The sequence below is a fragment of the Rattus norvegicus genome, chromosome 5 (genome assembly GCF_021556685.1).
Source record: "Rattus norvegicus strain SHRSP/BbbUtx chromosome 5, alternate assembly SHRSP_T2T, whole genome shotgun sequence".
Classification (NCBI taxonomy): Eukaryota; Metazoa; Chordata; class Mammalia; order Rodentia; family Muridae; genus Rattus; species Rattus norvegicus.
This window is the reverse complement of record NC_141538.1, coordinates 66,324,053-66,349,644: the sequence shown is the minus strand read 5'-3', so window position 1 is coordinate 66,349,644 and position 25,592 is coordinate 66,324,053. Positions and strand designations below refer to the sequence as shown.

General features: G+C 48.6%; 1 protein-coding gene across 2 annotated transcripts in view; it reads left to right on the top strand.

Annotated features, from left to right (window-relative positions):
• Window positions 1-25,592, top strand: part of Gabbr2 (gamma-aminobutyric acid type B receptor subunit 2) — a 341,159-nt gene that overhangs the window by 207,267 nt on the left and 108,300 nt on the right.

Sequence of the window (25,592 nt, the reverse complement as noted above, 5' to 3'; positions counted from 1 at the left end):
TTGTGCCCTTCCTCACCAGTTAGACAGTTAAGCCTTCTTCTTCCTTGTCCTTTAGTTCTGTTCCGTACCTGCATGTTTTCATATAAGTTGTGCACACAAATGGTTGCATGCATGTCTAAAACAAAATCAACATTTGTTTATCACACTGTCCCACCATCTTGATGCCTAAAGTCGTAAGACGGAGCCTGATGCCTGTGGGTGAAGTCTGAGATCTTGCTTAGCCCCTGTTTCTGCCTGCCACCAGCACTGGCTCCACGGGGTCAAGACAGAGTATGTCTCAGTCACTGAGTGGTCCCCAGAATCACATGAGACACACATAGAACTCAGCCTTGTAGTCTGCTAAATGCTTGTTCACACATCACAGAGATAAACGCAGGGACATGTTTATGGATACACCATGGGGCTAAATGCAGGGACATGCCTAGACCTGCACCGCAGGGTTAAATGACGTTCCCTGATACTGAGAGGTGCCATGCTCCTGTGTATGAAGGCACATGGTTACCGGCATCTTTAATAATAAGTGTTTTAATAACCTGTGTTTAATTGTCAGTTTTCCAAGAAAAAGTACTATCTTCTCTTATATTTGCATTTTTTCTACCTGGTAAAATGAACTCCTTTCAAATATTGACCAAAAATAGTGATCGTTGAAATATAGACTTTCCATTCACAAAATGGAAACAGTGCTTCTGTCTGCAAAGTAGTTGCAAAGATTAGGCATCGTGTTGGGCCTGGAGGTGCAGCCCTGTAATCCCAGCTACTTGGGAGACTGAGGCAGAAAGGTCTCAAGTTCAAGACCTGTCTACCCTACAGAGTAAATTCAAGGCCAGCCTGCCCAACTCAGTGTGACTGTCTCAAAATTGAAAGGAAAAAGAGGGCTGGGGACATGGCTCTGGGATTGAATGCTTGCCCAGCATTCCCAGGCCCCTTGGTCCAATCTCTAATACAAGACAATAAATGGTGTCCGTGTGGCACCTGCTAATATTGGTTGGGTGGATTCCCAAGTCTGACTTCAAGTTTCTCACTTGGCAGATGCAGATGGTGATAATACATGACTTACACGGACTTTGGAAAATTAGCACTGATAATACTTAACAGATCCCCAACATTCACCCAGGGCTCAACCCTGCTCATTGTATAGATGCTACCCGACCATGTATACCTAGGGCTGGAACCCAGGACATGCCAGCTCCTGATACTGTCCCTAATGGTCCTGTTGCATCTTTATGCCCCATGAGAAGAACAGTTGCCTTCCTATTCCTGTTAAAGACGAGCAGCCTAGAACTCAGAGCTTTGAAGTAGACAGCTACCCCGAGGAAGGGCTGGGACTTGAATATGGGTCTTGGACATGGTGGCCGCATAACACTGCCTTCTGCACATGAGTGTAGGGTTCTCTTTCTGCCTTTGGTCTTCCTGGCAAACACAGGTACTTTGCCTGAAGCAGGAATGGATGGATGTGTTATCCTTGTTCTGTCTAACTTGGAATCAATTAGAGATCAGTCCGCATTGTGTAACATGAGAGGGGAGGATTGGTGTATTTCATACATGCTGAGTTTGGAAGACATTTTCAGGCACTAGCGATGTGGCCGGCAGGTCTCGCAGGAGCTGCAAGTGTTTGCGGTGGTGCAGATCTAGGAGTGAGACCTGAGCAGAGCTGACATGGAAGGGTTAAAAGCATTTGGTTCTGGGGAGAACTCCACCAGCCTACAAGGATGCCCTTGACCTCTATGGAGAATTCAGGGAAGGCTTCTCAGAAGAGGCAGTGTTTGAGCCTGGCCTTGAGCAGTGTGCAAGCACTAGGCCTTCAAGCCTAGCTGACCAGGTGGAGGCTGAGTAAGAGGGACGGTGGGCTTGATTAGGGGAGGATACAGTCATCTGAGACAGAACACTGAGGTAGGTGGCAGATGGTAGGCCTAGGAAGGTAAGTTGGGACTCAAGTCTAGAGTTGACAAGCAAAGGACTCTCGTGGGGCAGCCATTCAGAGTGTGTGAGCATCACCCAAGAGCTTGTTAGACTCACTGAATGGGGCTCTAAACTCTGGGTCCTTAACTAACCTCCAGGTGACTTCTTTTTCTTTTTTCTTTTCTTTTTTTTCGGAGCTGGGGACCGAACCCAGGGCTCTACCACTGAGCTAAATCCCCAACCCCTCCAGGTGACTTTTAATGCAGGCTGTAGTCCAACAGCCACCTCCCCACCTAGAGGGGGGCTCTCAGTTTGCAGAACATCCCTAGGTCGAAGGATCTAAAGTAGACATCCCTCCCATATTCAGGCGTGAAGGCCAAGTACGTTTTTACTGAATCTAGCCCCAAACTCTAGCTTACAAAGAGGCCTTTATCCTCAGAAGCCCTTATAAAAATCACACTCTGAGCCCACAGTAGAAAACTTACTAAAACCCAGGTATGGTGGCACATGGCCATAATCCTAGCACTTAGGAGGTGGTGGTAGGATTGTGAACCTGAGGCCAGCCTGAGCTACATAGAGCTTTAAACACATTGTAAGAAAGAGGCTCCTCAGACTAGGGGCACAGCCTTGTTGGTACAGTGCTGACCTGATGTGAGCAAATCCCTAGGTTCAACCCTCAGTGTCACGAATATCACAATAGGTGGTACAGGCCTATAACCTCAGCACTCAGGAATCAGAGCAGAAGGACCAGAAGTTCACGGTCATTCGTGGGGCTACACAGCAAGTTCAGGGCTAGCCTCAGGTATGAGTTTCTAGGTTAGCAGAGGAAACTCTGCCCACAGCCTCTCCTCCCAGTTACGACACCCCACCTGCCCCCTCCCTGCGCACACTCTCTGCTCATGTAGAGAGGAAAGGTGGGCTTCGCTTCTTGTTGGTAGAATGAGTTCACGACACCCACCACAGCCTGGCTCATGGATCACTGCGGAAGCCCAGAAGCCTTTTGCTGCATCTCTAAGCCCAGAGGCCGGCCCTGAGCCTGGCGCCTGGCGCCTGGCACGGCTTCGCTGGAGCTCATTTATAACCCCTATGAAGCACACCCTGTCATCTAAGCCAAATAATCACTACTTGACGAGCAATTAGCTAAGACGGGCTAAAATGCTTTCCAGGGCTTGAAGATGAATTTCTTACTAATGGGAAATTCCTTGACACCTGCACTGTGCTGAGTCATAATTCAGCCAATGGCAGACCTGCACTCACTCTTAAAAGTGCTCGGAGCCAACACCCTGTTACCAGGGACATTGATCTGGAAGGGGGTGTGACTCCCTCCTGGCCCCCAGCACCAAGACCTGGCAGAGCCCCAGTGGCGGGCAGACCCACCAGGCCTCCACCAACTCCATGCCCTGTCCCTGCTGCCCTTGTGAGTCCCCTTCAGCAGAGAAAGGCTGCAATGTGAATCCACTTGGCTTTCTGTTCTATCCTCCACTTCCCCCTTGGTTGGGCATTACGGTGTACCTGGCCCTGGGTTGCAGACAGGCCTCATTAAAATTATCTTTGGATTGCTGAAACTACAATATCCTTTGACACAGTACAAAGTGCCTTTGTGGCCCAAGGAGGTTGCAGAAGGCCATGTTCAGCAATCAGTGAGGAGTTCGGAAGACGGAAGACAAGTGGGAAGGGCTGACACGGCTTCATCATCACTCCTGCCATCTCCACGTCTCGGGCAGACGCAGTGTTCTGGGTCTCCCTCATTCAGCATGCTTACTATACAGGAAACCATTTAAATGCATTAAATTAATCATATCGGTGACTCAATTCCAATTGATTCAGTGTGTGCAGTCGTCTGGGATCCGGGCCTGGGTGCCTAGCTGGCCTGTTGGTGGAGAAGTTTCTTCTCTGTAGCTGAGAGTGGAGATCCAGCTTAGCCTGGGGCCCAGTTCCATTTCATCTGTTCGGGGACCAGGATCCATGGAAATGAGCATCTACACCTCAGCTCTATGTCAGTGACCGGCATGCTGTCTATCTCTGGCTTCTGGGGACACAGTGTGACGTTCAGGCCTGTAAGGACCCCATACTCCGAATTCCCAGGATTCTTCCTCGCCCAGTACCTTCCTCTGCCAATGAACCCCAGGCTGGAGTCACCTGCTTAGGTCTTAGACACTCAGACACTGCTACACAATCATTTTTTGGAAAGCAGGAGGATCTTGGGGCATGATCTCTGCCCAAACTTGAGGATCTTCCAGGAGCTACATTAAAATTCATGATCTGAGCAAAGACAACACCAGTAAACATGCTACTGTGGAAGGGGAGGGGCGAGTCAAGAGGCCCCAACCCCACAGAGAGAGCTACAGGCAACCAAGGAATGCTGGGAGTGGAAGAAAGAGTCTTCCCCAAGGAAGAGCATACTGATTGGCTATTGAGGTGGTTTGAATAAAATAACCTCCATAGGCTCACGTATTTGAATGCTTCATGCCCAGTTAGTGGGACTATTTGGGAAGGATTAGAAGGTGTGGCCTTGTTGGAGGAGGTGTGTCACTGGGGTGGGACTTAAGGTTTAAAATGCCCAGGAAACTTCAGTGTTTCTCTCTCTCTCTCTCTCTCTCTCTCTCTCTCTCTGCTTCATGGTTATGGTTCAGATGTAAGCTCTCAGTTACTGCTCCAGTGCCGTGCCTGCCTGCCTGCTGCCATGCTCCCACCATGATGACCATGGACTTAAATCCTCAGGAAACATGACCTCCAAATTAAATACATTCTTTTATAAGTTTCCTTGGTCGTGGTGTTTTGTCATGGCAATAGAAAAATAACTAAGAGTTACACAATACCAAATGAATGTGCCATGGGAAGGGCTTGTGGGTCCTGGGAGGGCAGGAGCCCTATAGAGCCTAGAGGTTGGTTGGTTGCTGTGCAGGCAAGAGTAGCCAGACTAGGCCAGGGGTGCTAGACATGGAACCTGGGCTAGATCTGGAGAGGTGGGGTTGAGATGGTGCATGGAGAGGAGGATCAGGCTGGCTGAAAGGCTAAATATTGAAGAAGGATGTGCTGGATTTGGCTGGTAGACAGATTGGACGTGGTATGACAGAGGTCTGGAGAAGGCAGAGGCCAACACAGTCCTAAAAACATACATAAAAATAACATTATACAGACTTAACAGGTTGTATTTATGCATTTAGGAATATATATATATATATATATATATATATATATATCATCAATTAAAGGAAAAAAGAGGCCATGAAAAAATTCAAGTACCAAGCAATGCTATGCTCAGAACATCTCCTTCCCCTGGTCTCTCAGTAAGGGCCCATGTCTTAGTCACTGTTATATTTCTGTGAAGAGACACCATGACCATGGCAACAATTATAGAAGAAAGCATTTAATTGCAGGCTTGGTTACAGTTTCAGAGAGTTAGTCCATTATCATCTTCGTGGGGAGTGTAGTGGCATGCAGACAGACATGGCCCTGGAGCTAGAGCTCACATCTTCATCCCCAGGCAGAGAGAAATGGAGACTGGACCTGGCATGGGCATCTGAAACCTCAAAGCCCACCCCCCAGTGGCACACTTCCTCCAACAAGGCCACGCCTCCTGATCCTTCTAATCCTTTCAAACAGTTCCACTCCCTGGTGACTAAACATTCAAATATATGAGCCTATGGGAGCCACTTTTATTCAACCACCACATTTCACCCATAGGCCTTGTCTTAGTTAGGGTTATTACTGCTGTGATAAAAAGGATCCTTCTGATTAATCTTCGTGTGGGTGTTAGTGGAAGTATGTGTTTGTATAAATGCCTGTATGTGCGTATGTATGCACGAGTGTGTGTGGAGATCAGAGGTAACGACACCTTTTGAGGTGCTGTTACTTAGAATCTTTCTACCTTGTTTTTTGCGATAGGGTCTCTCATCAGCCTGGAGATCCCCAATCAGGCTAGACTGGCTGTCCAGTGAGCCTCAAGGATCCACCTGTCCTCAGATCCTTGTCCAAGGATCTCCAGGGCTGGGATCGTGTGTGTGCTACTCTGCCCAATGTTTACATGTGTGCTGGTAATTGAATTTGGGCCCTCTGCTTTCACGGCAAGAGCCTTACCAATTGAGTCCTCTCCTTGTCCTCTTTTCTGGTCATTCTTTAAAACTCACCTTATTTAATATGTGGTATTGTCATACTGGATCAACAGATCCTTGCTTTACTTCCTATGGCAATGGGATTCATATAAAGTGTCTCTACCATCTCAGCCTGTGAAAACCAAGTCCAGGTGGGGCAATGTGGCATACAAGTGCATCTGGTTTTAGCAGTGAGTAAGGGACTCCTGTGAGGACCTTGAAAAGAGAATGTGGTTCCTGCTAAGCTGTTTCTTGTGACTCTCACTCTCCATGGGTAGACTCCATGCAGAAGCCACCACAGCCAGGAAGGAGGTGGCCCATCTCTCTGAATCCAGGGTTTTGTGCCTGTGAAGCACTCTACTAACCGAGCTACCTCCCCAGCCTCTAGAACGTGTTTTAAAAGAACGAAAACATGAGGCTGGGGCATGGCTCAGCAGCTAAGAGCATCTAATGCTTTCCCAGAGAATCTCAGTTTGGATCCTAGCAACCATGTTGGGTAGTTCACAACTGCCTGTAACTCCAGCTCCTAAGGATCTGACGCCCTCTGCTGGCCACCATGAGTACACACACACACACACACACACACACACACACACACGCGCGCGCGCGCGCGCTCGCCCTTCATCCCTCACCAGCTTCTCTCAACCACTAAGGGCTGGGTATCAGTGCAGCATCTGTCCAGGAGGCCCCACACAAGGCTGAGACCTTTCTCTTGATGGCTACTCTCTTCAGGCTTATCTCACAGAGAGGGGAAGAGCTCTACAAGAGCTATCACAGAGCTCATGACCTGGTTGCTTTTGTTCCTGGCCAGGAGGGATCACGGGCCAGCAGATCCATTAAAGCGTTTGTGTTAGGGTTTTGTAAAAAGAATCTCTGCTAAGCCTTGAATACCAGCCACTGTTGCCCACCCACTCCCAACAACATTTTACTAAAAAAGAAAAGTCCATAAAACAAGTCGAGTTGGAATCCCAAGTGGCCTAAGTAAAGTAGGCAGCCTGGGAAAAACAAGTTTCCCCTGAGGAGAGAGTACAGAGTAGACTCCAGCCACCTGTTATCCTATGCCACTGTGGGCCAGCACAGCTGTCATCCTGAAGTTGAGGAGTTTACTTTCTATCCAGAAAACCTTCACACACACACACACACACACACACACACACACACACACACACAGAATTCACTTTCTATCCGGAAAACCTTCACACACACACACACACACACACACACACACACACACAGAATTTACTTTCTATCCAGAAAACCTTCACACACACACACACACACACACACACACACACACACACACACACACACAGAATTTACTTTCTATCCAGAAAACCTTCACACACACACACAGAATTTACTTTCTATCTGGAAAACCTTCACACACACACACACACACACACACACAGAATTTACTTTCTATCTGGAAAACCTTCACACACACACACACACACAGAGAATTTACTTTCTATCCAGAAAACCTTCACACACACACACACACACACACACACACACACACACACACAGAATTTACTTTCTATCTGGAAAACCTTCACACACACACACACACACAGAATTTACTTTCTATCTGGAAAACCTTCACACACACACAGAGAGAGAAAGAGAGAGAGAGAGAGAGAGAGAGAGAGAGAGAGAGAGAGAGGCACGTACACACAAACACACACACAAGCACATACACACAAACACACACACACACAGGCACGCACACACGCACACACACACACACATACACACACTCGAGGAGTTTACTTTCTATCCATAAAACCTTCACAACATGCACACACACTCAGTGTACACACATTCACACATATATGCAAGTCCACACTGACACGCTCACCCATGTGCATGTACACGGGTACACATAGACATATGCACACGCGTACAGATGTGCCTGTGCACACACAACTAAACACTATCTCTGAGAGCTGGCCCATCTCTCCTACCTGTGTGATTCTGTGGGTGACTGGTTTCATTTTCCTACACAGATCCTACATGTCTGTGTCCTGTATTTGGTGCCCTCATTTAGCCCAGAGGCAGAACCAGACGCCCTCTAACACAAGAAACAAGCCACTATGTAGGACAGCCTTGATAAACTGACACAGAAACTGCAGTCATGAAGTCAGACAGAGAGAGAGCTAGGTGACCTAGGAAGATAGTCACTGTTTGGGCCTCAGTTTCCTGCTCTGTAAAATGGGAACTACTTGGTAATTAGGGTTCAGTGGCCACTGACAGCCCTCATACCACAGTTTTTGTTATGGATGCTGCATTCTAAGGGGGCTTGAGTCCGAAGTGAGTCACAGTATACCTATGAGGGACCGTTTACTTCACACGCATAACTCATTGCCATCCTCTCAAAGGTGAGCCAATCTATTAACCCTTGTTAAGGTTATAGTGGTCAGCGCCAAATAAAGTCTACCTGTGAGCAAGCGTGATTTTGGTCTCTCTGCTGCTCACTCCGTCACAGGATCTGAGTCGCTGATGGGGGACGGCATCTGTCACCAACCTGCAGGCCTCCTGTCTGGCTCTGTGCCACTTGGCTTCACTGCCCTTGGAATCATCACTTAGCATTAAGCACAAGACTACTGCACAGGTGCTGTTGGTGCCCCACCCAGGTCTCCCAGGATCCCTTTGAAGAGTTTGACTGGGTTAGCCCATCCCCCAGATGCCACACATGACTGGCTAATAGTTCCCACCTGGGAGCCTAGGGGCTCCATGCCTGGAGATGCAAGGAATGACTGACTTGGCCCAGGATTAGGCCACCACTTCTGATCTGGCCTCCTTCTTCTGAGAACATGTCACTTACACATGTATCTGGGGGCCAATCTAAGGCTGACAAATGTTTCTATGGGAAAATCAATTATTCCCAAGAAATGTTTTTTACTGTAACCTGATTGCTATCTTGGGTGTTGGCTTCCCTTACCTGAGGAAGGAACTGAGTAAGGCTCCCTCGATTCAGTCTGCACTGCACTGGTATCCCTCCCTAGTATCCCCAGCTGAGGGTCTCATTCGTCTCCTCTGGGGAATCACCATCCATGGCACCTCTGGGGTACTCAGGCAACAGCAGGGCGATTGCAGCCATGCAGTCCGCGCAGCCCACGCAGCCCACGCAGTCCACACAGCCCACACAGTCCATACAGCCCACGCAGCCCACGCAGCCCATGCAGCCCACGCAGCCCACGCAGGCTATGCAGCCCACGCAGCCCACTAGACTGCACACCTAGGGTGAGCTCGGCCACCAGCGCTCCCTCCAATCACTTTGCTAATTGAGAAATCTAACACTTCTCATCCCATGCCTTCCGGGCCTCTGTACATAAAAAGTCATTTTCAACCCAAGCGCTAATCAGGACTGACAGTAGATAGGTCATCAGGCTTTGGAGTTGACTGCCATTCACAGATTCATCAAGAGCGAATCCCAAATTCTCACTTTGATTCGGCATCAGGAATTTACCCATGCTGTGAGGCCGCTATCTTCCCCAGCCTCTCATGGTTCCCATGGGTGTCTTTCTGGGGCTTAGATCCCCGGCCTGATCGGAAGGGGGTGTGGGCCTGTGGCCTTGCAAATTCATACCATCAAGAACACTTCTCAGGCAGTAATTGCTAGCAATAAACAACTGTACTAAAAATTGAGCTTTCCGAGCTGCCTTCGCTCTCCTCTAACGCAGCCACACCGAGGAATGCTGAGCAATTGTCTAGTAAACGATTCCCACTGCAGCCCGATCCTGGACTCATCACAAAGGGAGATGAGAGGCTGGGGTCAGACCCAGCGAGGGTGGCTCATCCCAGGAGCCTAGCACACTGTGTGGACTGTACCTGGCCTCTTTTTTACATTCTATGTCCTACCCTGCTGTCACCTTCTTAGCCAGGACTTTCCAATACCCCATGTGGAGTTGCTGTTCCCTCACCTAACTGCCCCTTCTCCCACCTACTCACTGTCCCCCCATCTACTCACTGTCCCCTCATCATCTACTCACTGTCCCTCCCCATCTACTCACTGTCCTTCCCCATCTACTCACTGTCCCCTCCCTCATCTACTCACTGTCCCTCCATCTATTCACTTTCCTTCCCCATCTACTCACTGTCCCCTCCCCATCTACTCAGTGTCCCTCCTCATCTGCTCAGTGTCCCCCATCTACTCACTGTCCTTCCATCTACTCACTGTCCCTCCCATCTACTCACTGTCCCCTCCCTATCTACTCAATGTCCCCTCCCATCTACTCACTGTCCTCTCCCTCATCTATTCACTGTCCCCTCCCCATCTACTCAATGTCCCCTCCCATCTACTCACTGTACTCTTCCTCATCTACTCACTGTCCCCTCTCCATCTACTCACTGTCCTCTTCCTCATCTATTCACTGTCCCCTCCCCATCTACTCAATGTCCCCTCCCATCTACTCACTGTCCTCTTCCTCACCTACTCACTGTCTCCTCTCCATCTACTCACTGTCCTCTTCCTCATCTACTCACTGTCCCCTCTCCATCTACTCACTGTCCCTCCCCATCTACTCACTGTCCCTCCATCTACTCACTGTCCCTCCCCATCTACTCACTGTCCCTCCCCATCTACTCACTGTCCCTCCCCATCTACTCAGTGTCCCTCCCCATCTACTCAGTGTCCCCCCATCTACTCACTGTCCCCCCCATCTACTCACTGTCCCTCCATCTACTCACTGTCCCTCCCCATCTACTCACTGTCCCTCCCCATCTACTCACTGTCCCTCCCCATCTACTCACTGTCCCTCCCCATCTACTCACTGTCCCTCCCCATCTACTCACTGTCCCCCCATCTACTCACTGTCCTCTTCCTCATCTACTCACTGTCCCCTCTCCATCTACTCACTGTCCTCTTCCTCATCTACTCACTGTCCCTCCCCATCTACTTACTGTCCCCTCCCCATCTACTTACTGTCCCCTCTCCATCTACTCACTGTCCCTCCCCATCTACTCACTGTCCCTCCCCATCTACTCACTGTCCCTCCATCTACTCACTGCCCCAAGCTTCATCCTTGCCCACAGTGGTTTCCAGCTGACACAGCACAGCTCAATTATTGCCTGGCTTGTTTTCTGCAATATCTTAGACATGGGACATAGGCAGTGTCTGATAAATAGAACCTGAAGTAAAGAATGTTCCTATTACAGATGAAAGAAAAATACACCACACATATGAGGGACATAAGCAGATTGCACAGGTGCTGAGTGGTTAGACCAGGCTACCCATCTGGCTGACTCAAGCTCATGCAGATATGTGATATTCCCGCACTCCCAGCTCCTCTAACAAGCTAACTTTGACCAAGCATGGGTTGGGTGGGGTGGGGTGGGATATAGGGGTTCACCTTCCAGACACCTGGTCTGAACAATCAGGTGAAATAGATGGGAGGAGAGAGGGACCCCCACCACCCAAGGTAAGTAGTGGACGGCAACAGTGGTTCCAGCTCAAATTGTTTGGATGTAAACCTGCCTCCTCTTTTAGACAGCGAGCCTGTAAGCCAATGGTGAGAGTGGTGTAGGGACAGTCCTTGTGACTTGGAGTGAGGCCTGGCTCTTAGTCTATGAAATGAATGTTTGTTGATTGATATCATCATGAAGAAATAATCATAGCACAGCTTAGAACTACAATCCAGGGTTCTCATTCCAAAAGCAGAGGTTGTGGGCTGGGGAGGTGTCTCAGTGGATAGAGTACACCAGCATGGAGATCTGAGCTTGACTCTCTAAAACCCATGTGAAGTTGGGCAAAGTAGCACAGGCCTGCCATCCCAGCAGGCCTACAGTGACATAGCAGGTGGAGATGGGCGAATCGTTGGAAGCTCGTGGACCAGGAGTCCTGTGAACAAGAGACCCAGCCTCCAACAATGTGTAAAGAAGAGCAATGCCCAAGGTTTTCCTCTGACCTCCACACATGCACGGCGGCACACACACACAGACACACACATACACACACACACCATACACACACACACATAACACACATACACACAAACACATACACACACAAACACACACATACACACATGCACACACAAACACACACACCATACACACACATATAACACACACATACACACAAAAACACATACACAAACACACACATAGACACATGCGCACACACAATACACACACATACACACACACCATACACACACACAGACACACACACACAAACACATACACATACACACACAGACACACACAGACACACACAAACACACACATACACACATGCACACACAAACACACACATATACACACACACCATACACACACATATAACACACACATACACACAAAAACACATACACAAACACACACATACACACATGCGCACACACAAATACACACACATACACACACACACCATACACACACACAGACACACACAGACACACACACACACACAGACACACACAGACACACACATACACATACACATACACACACAGACACACACAGACACACACAAACACACACAAACACACACATACACACATGCACACACAAACACACACATATACACACACACCATACACACAAATATAACACACACATACACACAAAAACACATACACACACACATACACACATGCGCACACACACACATACACACACACCATACACACACACGTCAGACACACACACACACACACACACAGACACACACACACACACACACAAATGGTTTTTATATACAGGAAAACCCCCAGAAGTCTCAAAACCTTGTGCCCAAGACGTTGATGCAAACGCAATTACACATGAGTGCAGACAACACAGAGCTCAGAAATCCACCGCCTCCCACTCCCGCTGTCAGATACATTTGAGAGATCCAAACAGTGTGGCTTAGCAATTTGTGTGAATTGATGCCTAGCCCGACAGAGCTTGCAAGTTTCACTTCCTCAAGGCAGGGGAGAAAATTACCTATTTTTTAAACAAAAAACAGCGTCAAGGAGTGTATCGTTTAGAACGTCAGTGGCCTCCCTGGGCACAGGCAGTCTGGTCCCAGAGAGAAAGCAGACTGTGAGTCACAAAGGAGCTGGGAACATGGCGGTCACAGTAGCCCTTGCTGTAATGACAGGTGGAATGGCTAGAAACACTGAGTGCTTGCTGAGTGCTTGCTCTGTGCTGGGTACTGAGCCTAGTTCTCCTCTGCACTATCTCATTTGACTCTGACAATAAGCCCTGCTGTGGGTTGAGTTGTTTCCGTTGCCCCCAAGTTTGTATGTGGGGTTCCAAAGTCAGAGGTCCTTGGCATGTTACTTCTGCAGTTGGTTGGAGTCATGGTGCACAGAAGAGTGACATTAGTGGTGTCTTCATAAAAGAGTAAGTTAACAGACACACAGACAGGAGCAAGGCCCAGGACAGAAGAAGGTAGAGGGCTGACACTTCTAAGAACCATGAGACACCAAAGACTGCCAGCAAGCCACAAGTCAGGGGGCAGGTTGCAAGTCCTCCCTCCCAGGCTTTGGAAGCAATGATCCACAATGACCATTGGCCTCCAGGATTCGGGTACAGAGTGCTGCTGTTCTGTAAGCCTCCCAACGCAGGAGTCCTCGTTTGAAACTAACTAAGTCCCACAACATAGAAACTAGCAACACTTGGTGAGAAAACCAATTTCCTCAAGAACTTCCACGGAGCTCAGATGAGCGAAGAAGCTGGGATTTTGAACCTATGCCGTCTGCCCTTCAACCTTCACCGTTTGTTCTACATCTCTATAAACTCCCTTCCTTTAGGAAACAAAATAAGTCCCATCCAAAGGATGAAGCCACCCCTGGGAATCAGGCTGTGCGTTTTGCTCTAGCAGTGGCATTTTATTCTGTTATCCTTTCACACAGTCTACAGAGGGATGGGGCATTCGATAGCCCGAGTCTGGGCTTCTTATTTCTTTGTGTCCTTAAGAGTTCCATGATCTCTTTTGCCTAAGGGTTATGTCCATGGTGGAAGGTGGGGAAAGTTCAGACCAGTATCAAAATGGCCTCAAAGGCAGCTGACACTCCCTGGATGTTCTGTACTAGGACGTGGGTCTCTTCTATCATTTTGCTGTTATTCTCACGTACCAAATCAGGAAGGTCTTTCCCTGACCTCGCTTCTTAGTCTTTATAATTCTTATTTCAATGTGACAGATAAGGCACATTTAAACTCTATTTATCCCAGTGGTTCTCACCTTGTGGCTTGAGACCAATGGAAATAATTTTATGGTTGGGGGTCACCACAACACGAGGAGCTGTGTTACAGCGTAAGGAAGGCTGAGAGCCCCCAGTTTAAACGCTCCAATTTAATGACACGCAATGCATTCGCACTGCTGGCTGTGACCACTGCACCACGACTAGAAGCAGGCACACACACACGCTCCCTTTTAGGGAGGGTCATTTTGTGTGTTTTGATTTGCGATGCTGGGGACCAAACCTCACGTGCTAGCCACGAGTCCTCCCACTAAGCTATACCCCAGCCCTTACTGGAGGCCATTTTACAGTTCCTCAGATGTTTGGGAGATTCCATTTGGTTTTTGTAGGCAAGCTAACTGTACTTTGGCTGCGTGCTTAACAGTGTCTTAAAAATCTCACAAGTGCTTTGCTAACTGATTGTAAAGAGAAATCTTGATCCTTCCAACTAAATACAGAGTGCCCTCCAGTAGTCTAGGGGGCCTCTGCACAGAGCTCCCTAGAATGAATACAGGCTTTTGTTGCATTGTTTAGTTTCTGAGACAGGCTTTCATGGGTCTTAGGCTGGCTTCAAACCTGCTACGTAACCCAAGGATGATGGTGTATATCACCACTACCCAATTTACGGGTGCTAAGAAACAAATCCAGGCTTTTGTGCCTGTGAAGCACTCTACTAACCGAGCTACCTCCCCAGCCTCTAGAACGTGTTTTAAAAGAACGAAAACATGAGGCTGGGGCAATGGCTCAGCAGCTAAGAGCATCTAGTGCTTTCCCAGAGAATCTCAGTTTGGATCCTAGCAACCATGTTGGGTAGTTCACAACTGCCTGTAACTCCAGCTCCTAAGGATCTGACGCCCTCTGCTGGCCACCATGAGTATCTACACACATGCAGCTCATACACACATGTAAATAAAAATGAGATAAATGGTGTTGTTGGTGTTGTTGTTGCTGCTGCTGCTGCTGCTGCTGCTGCTGCTGCTGCTGCTGCTGCTGCTGCTGCTGCTGCTGCTGCTGCTGCTGGTGGTTTTAAGGAGTGAAGCCTGATGTGGTGGTGCATACTTTTAATTCCAGCACTTAGGAGGCAGAGACAAGTGGATCTCTGTGAGCTTGAGGCAGCCTGGTCTATGCAGTGTAGTCCTAGCCAGCCATGCCTACATAGTAAGACCTCTCCCTCTCCCTCTCCCTCTCCCTCTCCCTCTCCCTCTCCCTCTCCCTCTCCCTCTCCCTCTCCCTCTCCCTCTCGCTCTCCCTCTCCCTCTCCCTCTCCCTCTATGTCTGTCTCTCCCTCTATGTCTGTCTCTCCCTCTATGTCTGTCTCTCCCTCTATGTCTGTCTCTCCCTCTCCCTCTCCCTCTCCCTCTCCCTCTCCCTCTCCCTCTCCCTCTCCCTCTATGTCTGTCTCTCCCTCTATGTCTGTCTCTCCCTCTATGTCTGTCTCTCCCTCTCCCTCTATGTCTGTCTCTCCCTCTATGTCTGTCTCTCCCTCTATGTCTGTCTCTCCCTCTCTATGTCTGTCTCTCCCTCTCTATGTCTGTCTCTCTGTCTTTGTCTCTGCCTCTCTGTCTATGTCTCTGCCTCTCTGTGTGTGTGTGTGTCACACACACAAGTGAAAATATCAACTGTGACCAAATTTTTAAGCAAATAATGAAGTACCATTGATATCCCACTGCTGTGAAAAATTCTCAGGAAAATACCTGGGTGAAAACCTCTCAAAGAAACCCCACACTCACTCACTCACCACATTCCCTTAATTGAGGCTAAGATAGCCCCTTGGTGCACATATCAAGGTATATTAGCTCGGGACGCTAATCAGGACAGGAGTCTCCTAGGTTCTAAGGAGAACAGCTGACATAAATTGCAGATGACACAATGAAAGGCTTTGGGGCCTGATGCGTGTTGCTGGCCTGTATATGCTCATGCAGAGACGACTTGCATACTCTTCGTGTGACACCCCAAGCCTGGCTCTTGCCAGCCCCTGTGGGAGTAGGCTCAGAAGACCCATTTGCTCATACGATTGTGAATCCCATTATCTCTCCCCAACACCCACCTCCGTCTTCTTTCCCAACAGAATTCAAGCCTCCCACAGTTCCCTGCTTCGGCCTGTCAAGACCTAGAATCTGGCGGGGGCATAAAACTTTGTGGAAGGGCGAGTGTCCACAGTGAGGGGGCAGGGTGATGCCTGCTTGTGTCCGCCTAAGAGATGGGGAGTTCTTAAAGCATGCACTCCAAAGACAAGCTGTCACCTGATAGCTGAATTGAATAAACCAGGCAAGAACTCAGTTTCCTAATCTAGGGGCTTCACACTTGAGGTTGGGCCCCCTGGTACATAGGTACTGAGAGAGAGAGAGAGCACTTACTGTGTCGAGGTCGGTAAGACTGAACTCAGGACATATGCCTGTAAGGAAGTGAGAGCGGGGACCACAGAGCCACTGCTTCTAAGCCTGCAGTATCTGAAGGGAACCCTGGAGCTCGACTGGGGAAACCCTGTGCCTCCAAGCTTTCTTCAGTCTGTCAGCCCAGGAATGGTTGTACTTCTTGGGCAAGGCTGTCCCTCAGAGTGGAAGGTCATTCCCAGCAAGGGACTTAGCTGAGATTCTCAGTCATCTGTATTGTCAGGAGCCCGGGACGACAATTTGGCCCCTAAATAGTGGAGCTGGACATGGTCCAGAGCTCCTATAGACAACCACATGGCTTAGCTTGAGGGTTGTTTATTTTTAAAGATTTATTTATTTATTTATTTATTTATTTATTTATTTATTTATTTAATGTATATGAGTACACTGTAGCTGTCTTCAGACACACCAGAAGGGAACAACAAATCCCATTACAGATGGTTGTGAGCCACCATGTGGTTGCTGGGATTTGAACTCAGGACCTCTGGGAGAGCAGTCAGTGCCCTTAACCACTGAGCCATCTCTCCAGCCCAAGGTTGTTTGCTTTAAGACAGGGGTTTGATATGTGGCCCAAGTTGACCTCAGAACCATCATCACGCCACCTCCACATCACGAGGGCAGGAATGCACAGTCACACTCAGATTCAGTTGTAGTCTCTGTACCCTCGCCATCCGCAATTATTCACATCCTCAAGTTCACGTTGCACATAAACACACACACGCCTATGACCATAGAGACCTACAGTCATCGTAAATGAAGGGACTTACCACTGTATTCCAGTGGCTCCAAAATATCTTTCAAAGGGGACTTCCACAGAAGCCCAAAGTCACTAGTCCATTTAACATTTAAATTAACACTGCTTTCTTCCCCTCTCAATTTTGCTCTTTGGAATACTCTTTTAATCATTCCTTTAGATTTAAAAATTAGCACGCACCTGTGTGCCGTGCCAAAGGAGAAGCCACACCTTAATGAAGGGCCAGGATCAGGGCCCTCGGTCAGCTTAGGAGCTCAGACCCCGAGAGGCCATTAGCAGTGCCATATTCCCTGCCTGTGTCCCAGATGTAGAAGATGGGACCATTTAACTGGGATCCGGACCACATCCTGTATTGTAATGGTCTTGGGTTTATTTTAATGTGTGATATAAAATCATAGCTTGCCTGTGAGGCAACAAGACAAGGTCTCTTTTTCCACGTTCTTAGAGGCTCTCAGGAAAGCCAAGCACAGATGGTATGTGGATGTGTGAAATCATGAAGGAGCGCGTGTGTGGCGGAGGAGTGGGAAACGGTGACCTCTTTCGAGCCTTCTCTATGCTTTATCTTGAGAGCCACCATGGTCAGCCCATAAAAGGTTAAGACATGAATCACAGACGAGTGGGAAAGGGGGTGGAGTGAGCTCCGTCAGCAGCAGCAGCAGAGCTTCGATCCCCTGGGCCAGCTTGTAGCTATGGGGCAGCTATGGGGTGCTTCCGCCTGTGCCGTTCGTGTGGGACTGTTAATGGTCTTTTTGTTGATGCCCTTTCTCCTCATCCCCATGTCTTCAGTACTAAAATCCGGTGCTAAGATCAGAAGGCAGGGGTCCTCAGACTCATTTCTCTTCTGCAATCATATTGACACCATGCCATTGAGGTTTTAACAGCAGAAACTTCTACTACCGAACCCTCCAGGGAGGGCCTTTCTGAGGTTTGCTTCTCTGTGGTCAGTTGCCTCGTGGTCTGGCTTACAAAGGAACAAAAGCATCAAAGACAGCTAATCACCATCCCTGCCTGTCTCCCAGGTTCTCCTGCCATGGAGACATATGGGGAAAATGGACAGTGGGTGGGTGGGTGGGCAGATGGATGCGGAGAGGGATGAATTGATGGACAGATGGAAGGATGTAGGAATCGGTGGGTAGATGGGCGGTTGGATGGAGAGACAGGTGAGTGGACAGACAGACACATGGGTAGGTGAGTAGATGACAGATTGGTGGGTAGATGGAGATCAATGAGCAGATGAGAGGGTTGAGAGATGATGAACGGGTGGGTGGTTTGGTGGGTGGGTTAAATGGGTGGCTGGAAATGTGAGGTCATGAACAGTGGCCACAGAGGTCACCTCAGGTGTCTGCTTCATTTTAATCTCAGAAGATTGGCCCCAGCGCTGTGGCTTCTTTTCTGTACAAGTCCTGACCCCTTGACAGTTTTCACTGCATCTCCTGATGTGAGGACCATCTTCTCATCTGACTCCAAAAAGGCACGTTTCATCTCGGGCCTTTGTTCCTCACCAGCACTTCACCCTGGCAGGGACTGGGCCTCATTAAAATCCCTCCTCTGCCCAGTTCCTCTTTGAGGAAGCGCCTTGTTAGGGCATTTCTGCTGTGAAATGGATCACACCAGCCCACGTGCGTGCCCAGCCTGAATGCTAAAGACCGTTATTAGCAGATGTAGCCTCGAGATGTTTCAGAGTTGTCAGTTCTGATGCTCACAGGATTATATTTTCAAACATCATCACACATCCTCTGTGACAGACTTGATTACGGTGATGAACTAGTTTCCTTCCTCTGAGAGATGTTCTAGTTGCAAAAATGATCCTGAAAGCGTTTCAGAAAAGTACTGGGCAAAACTGAAGTGACATTATTTCGTTCGGGTGGCTCCTTTAGCTTACGGCAGCTTGCTAGGGCAAAAACATGACTACACTTGGGTGGCGAAGCCCAATGTTTGCATCCTCTTCTGCAACGTGAGACCCGTGACCAAGGGTCCTTGTGTGGGATCCTCGGAAGCTAAGCTGAGAGAGGCACATGGCAAACTGTGGGGATCCTAGGTGACCACAGGAATCCCATGGAAGAGGAAAGCAAGCCAGACTTCACCCATGCCACTTTATTATTGACTGATTTTTATCATCATCAATATCATCATCATCACCACCATCATCATCAATCATTATCATAATCCTCACTACCACCACCACTGTCATCACCACCACCATCATCACCACCACCACCACCATCATCACCACCACCACCACCATCACCACCACCACCACCATCACCATCATCACCACCAGCACCATCATCACCACCACCATCATCACCACCATCACCACCACAACCATCACCATCATCACCACCACCACCACCACCATCATCACCACCACCACCACCACCATCATCACCACCACCACCATCACCATCATCACCACCACCACCATCATCACCACCACCATCATCACCACCATCACCACCACCACCATCATCACCACCACCACCATCACCATCATCACCACCACCACCACCACCATCATCACCACCATCACCACCACCATCATCACCACCACCACCACCACCATCATCACCACCACCACCACCATCATCACCACCACCACCATCACCATCATCACCACCACCACCATCATCACCACCACCATCATCACCACCATCACCACCACAACCATCACCATCATCACCACCACCACCACCACCATCATCACCACCACCACCACCACCATCATCACCACCAGCACCATCACCACCACCACCATCATCACCATTAATTTAGGTTTACCCAACAGGAGGAATCAGAACTTCACAGTAAAAATGCCTTCCAGTGAGGGCCTCCCACAGGTCAGGCCTGCATTCACCAAGGGTCCCGAAGGGAAGAGACATGTTCATACCCCTGTCGATGCTTGGTCAACCCTAGGCTCTGTTCAGAAGCACTCGAAATATAGCTGGGCCCAAAGTGTAAAGCGCGGGCCGTTTCGAACTTGGTACACACATATGAAAATGTCTAAGCCAGTGTGCACACCCACTACTCAGGAAGCAGAGAAGATCATGAATTTGAGCCCAGCCAGCATTGGTTGTGAGACCCTGCCACACAAGGTGAAAGTAGGGCGTCTGATATGGCTCAACAAGTAGAGGGGTTTGCGGCCAAGTCTGATACCCCGATTTTACACTCTAGGATCCACATGGCGGAGGGAGAGAACCAACCCCCACGGGTTGTCCACTGACCCGCACACACGTACTGTGGCACATGTATGTCACACGCAGAAACGAAGTAAATAGCTGTAAGGATTTTAAATAAAAGTGCACATCAATTTTTTTCTGGCTTACAATCAAAGTGCTATTAGTTTTGAATGTACTGAGTTTGAGAAAATGACATAGGCCGGGTTAAGAGCACTTATTGCTTTTTCAGAAGACCCAGGTTCAGTTACACACACACACACACACACACACACACACACACACACACACACAAGCTGGCCCACAAGTGCTTATGACTCCAATTCCAAGGGGTCTGACACCCTCTTCTGGCCTCCACAGGCACTGCATGCATGTGGTTCACGTACACAGACATAAACATAATCTCTGGAATTACTATCAACATTAATTTTTACTTGCTCTGTTTGCCTTTCTGTGGAGAAGTCAATGCAGCCCTGGTGAGGAAGGCCTGGTGCACGTCAGGCAAGCATTGTCTTGGGGCTGCATCTTCCTTCCCTTTGATCACCTTTCAAATGTGGCTGTTGATTATGTAGCTCTTTCGAAATATTTCTCCCTCTCCCTCCTTGCCACCTCCCCCTCCTTTTGGTCCTCTGACAACAAGACTCTGGCTATATAGCCTAGGGTGGCCTTGAACTCAGAGGAATCCCACTTTGGCCACCCGAGTACCGGCATGACAAGTAGAGTGTGTGCCTTCATGGCTGACTTCTCTCTGTCACAGTGCTTAAACTCTAAGGTACTCCCGATCCCCAGCTCTGGCCTCACAGTCAGGCAGTGGGCTAGACCTCGGGGCCAGGCAGTGTGTGAAGAGGGAGAAATCCTGGAGCTGGTGGGCAGGGCATTTCTCCCAAATGAGGATGAGGACTTTCTGAGTGTCTTGCACCTTGTTTGACCTGGGACCCAGTAGTAGATGGGCATCTGTAAGACAGGACAGGCAGGAAGCATTTATGACAACCTGGCTTCTCAGAATGAGGAGAGGAGAAACCAGGCACAGGCTGAATGCCCGGTGGAGGGCATTAGCTTAGGTAGACTTTGATACGCCCAGACAGTGAGTGGAATTGTTGGAAGCCATTAAAAACAATTGTTCTGGAAAGATATTCAAGAGCATAGAAAGGTTAATAATGCATAGGTTTGCAAAAAGTCAGTGTAGTCGAGTTACAAAGGGCTGCATGGCAAGCCCCCGCGTTTGATTTTAAAAGCTACTTTTATTTTGTGTCGTGGAGGAGGGAGGTGTACACACCATGCTATGCTATGGAGGGGCTCAGAGGACAACCTATGGAAGTCAGTCCTCCCCTCTATATTGTGGGCTCCGGGAATTAAACTTGGATCCACAGGACTGGAATCGAGTGTCCTCATCCACTCAACTGACTCACTGACAGTCCTGATAAGAGATTTTAAATGCATAAAGACTAGAAGACTTCATTCCTAAACATGAACAGTGTTTCCTCTGGATGGATTTTCTTTTTGCCTGTTTCCATATATTCTATAGTGAACACAGTTACCTAAAGTTTCCGTTTCAGAAAATAGGCAGGGGGAATCACAGGGAACCAAGAGTTCAACACTAATTGTTAAAGACTTGGATGTTTCCCAACTAGGCTGTTTCTAGTCAGGGGACTTTTAGTCAGCCCTCGGCCTCTTCTTCTCATCTGTACAATGGGTATAGCATTGGGACCATGACCACCAACAGTGACCTTCCCTGTCTGATACAGTTCCTGGCACCACCAGGCCCTCAGCCAACAGGAATGATCCTCCCCTGTCTTAGCTTGCTTTCTGTGACTGTGATAAAACACCGTGGCCAAAAGCCACTTGGGGAGGAGAGGGTTTATTTCAGTTTGCAGATTACAGTTGTGAAGGGAAGTCAGGGTAGGAACTCAAGGCAGGAAGGAACCTGGAGACTGAAGCTGATGCAGAAGCCGTGGAGGGGTGCTGCTTACTAGTTTGCCCCCCATAGCTTGCCAGCCTGCTTTCTGATATAATACATGCCTGCTTTCCCAGGCGAGGCACCACCCACATCGATCATTAAGAAAATGGCCTAACTGGTGGAAGCCTTTCCTCAGTTGAGGTTCCTCTTCCAAGGATACCCCGGTTGGGGCAGGCTCTCTCTTTTATCTCTTTGTGTCCTGAAGACTCTACTTAGAGCACCAAGTATGCTGGGCATTATGTGGCCCAGTGAGCTGCATCTCTGACCTTAGCTTTCATTTCAAGACAGGGTCTTATAAGGCCTGGGCTGGCCTTGAACTCACTATAGAAGCCATGCTGGCCTTGAATTTAGGTCTTCTTGACTCCTCCCCACAAATAGCTGGCATTATTGGCTTGGGCAACCTGTTCTGGCTCCGATAGATCTAATTCTCATTTACAGATGTCTCAGTCAGGAAAGGGGGAAAAGTCTGAAGCAGAATCAGAGAGGCTTGAGTGTGGCCTGGCTTGAGAGGGGCCTCAGTTCCTGAGCCAGGAGGACCTGCTGTTCCAGTTCTCTCCTGGAGGCCTCAGATCTAAGTCGGATCCCTGCTGGTCACAGTCCAGTTGAAGATATTATGTAACTTTGTCCTGGATGTGTGGGAGACTGCCCAGCACAGGGTAGAGGCCCACATGAAAAGCCTTTCATATTCAAAGTCAAGTCTGTACAGAGTGCTGTAGATTGTGACATCCACACACGGGGTCTGAGTATACAGCACTCGTAGGGATTCTGTATGTGCTTCCATGGGCAAGAATGTGCGCACACATTCACTTACGTGTGTGGGACACTGATAACCACGGGGAAAGCATGGTACCCCGCCTCCCCAAGGGTTTCAGTCAGCCATATGTAGTGACAGGCTAATCCACTGTCTTCAGTAATCTGGCAGAGCCCCTGCAGAGACTCTGCAATGTTTTCCACAGCGTACAAAAACATTCCCGTTTGACCTCAAATCTAGTAATTTCATCAACGAGATTAGGAAGAGATGCTTCAGTAACCCATGGTTAACGATCTTAACTGCTGGGCAGATGTCCGGAGAATTAAGTCTCTGGCACTGCACAGCCTGAGCCCTTCCCCAACCCTAGCGATGCGATTTGGGGCAGCCATCTGGTTGAAGTTGTCTCGCAGGGCTTCCTGCCACGCAGTAGGGAGGTAGTGTGTGCTCCAGGTGGGGAGGATCACCTCTGTCGGACACTCAGTGAACTTCAGTGAGTCCCTCACGGGGGAGAAAAAGGCACGTGCCTAATATGTGTTTACAGGGGGGCTTCCAGGTCTCTCAACCCTATGTAACTCTGGAGGAATGAAAACCAAAATGGGCTCTAGGCAGGAAGCAGCACTAAACTCCCAAAGGTCTGAGTCTCCAGCAGGGGAGACAAAATGGGCACCATTTTGCATAGGCAGGAACGGCAGCCCTGGGAGGCCCAATCCACACAGGTAGGAAATGGCAGGGTCTAGTTTTCTTACTGGATTCTCTGCTTCTAATGCCCATCCAGTTTCTACCCTTCGATCTCTCACTGGCCTCTGTGGAATTCTGTGGAGCCTAGACTTGCCCCTTCATACCCACCGTCTTTCTACTGCGTGTTCTGAAGGTGGGAAGAGTCAGTTCTACTTCCGGTCAAGGGAGTAATGGAACCGGAAAAGCTCTCACTGTGGGACCGGAAAAGCTCTTGCTGTGAGAACTGACAAAGAGCGAAGGAGGAGAGGGTCTCCACACACTGCACAACAGACTCCTGACTGGAGGCACCAATTGACCCAGATCTGCCTAGATCTTTCTTCTAGATCAGAGGCTTTCAAGGCCAAAACACCAGAATGGGGAACCAGTGCACGGTGCTGTGGGATTGATGAGAATCCCAGAGTTTGTAGGCAGAAGTTTGTAGGCAGAAGTTTGTAGGCAAAGTACGAGAGAAGAGGGAATTGCGTGGAGATGTTCCCAGGGTCACGTGTGTTCGCAGCGTCACCTTCGCCTTCAGCTCAGTCTTTGTTAGCGCACAGTGTCATAAGGATGCTGCCTGAATCCAGGCAGAGAAACAGCAGAAACAGGAAGGATCCTCCTAGGACTCGGGCAGGAGCAGACTGGATGAGAGACACATCACAGTCAGTGAGAAGAGTGCCCAGAGGGACCGGTCTCCACAGTGGAATAATTAACTCCAGACTAAGGATGGCCCAGGCCCTAACAAAGCTTAAAGGCAGGACTCAAAGGGTCGGGCTTTCAAATATCTATATCCAGAAGCTGAAGAATGTGTGAAGGGTTGTTTTTTTCAGTTGTTTGTTGTTGTTCTCTTTTGCTTTGTTTTTCAATGTGTGTGTGTGTGTGTGTGTGTGTGTGTGTGTGTGTGTGTGTGTGTGTGAAGGGAAATTTTTAGTTCTCTTTTTAACTTTTCCATGTATGTGTATATGTGTCTGTCTGTGTCAGTGTGTATGTGTAAAGGGATTTTTTTTAGTTTTTAGTTTTTTGTTTTTCATTGTGTGAGAGTATTGTATATGTGAGTGTGTTATGTGAGTGTATGTATGAGTGTGTGTATGTGTATGTGAATGTGTGAGTGTGTGAATATGTGAGTGTATTGTGTCTATGTGAGTGTGTGTGTGAATGTATGTGAGTGTATGGATGTGTGTGTGAGTATGTGAGTGCATGAGTGTTGTAAGAGTGTGTGAGTGTGAGTGTGCGTGAGTGTGTGTGTAAATATATTGTGAGTGTGTGAGTGTGTATATGTGAGTGTGCGTTGTGTGTGAGTGTGTGAGAGTGTGTGGGTGTATGTTTGAGTGTGTATAAGTGTGTATGTGAGTATAAGTCTGAGTGTGTGAGTGTATGAGTTGGGTGTGAGTGTATAAGAGTGTGTATAAGTGTGTATGTGAGTGTGTGTAAGTTTGTGAGTGTGTGGGTGAGTGTATGTGTGAATGTGAGTCAGTGTGTATGTGAGTGTGTGTAAGTCTGTGAATGTGAGTCAGTGTGTATGTGAGTGTGTGTAAGTCTGTGAGTGTGTGTGTGTGTGTGTGTGTGTGTGTGTGTGATATACTGAGATCAGAAAAGGAAGTCAGGTGTCCTGCTGTGTCACTCTCCACTTTATTCCCTTGAGACAGAATCCCTCACTGCACAGGGAATTAGGCCTGCAAACCCTGGAAA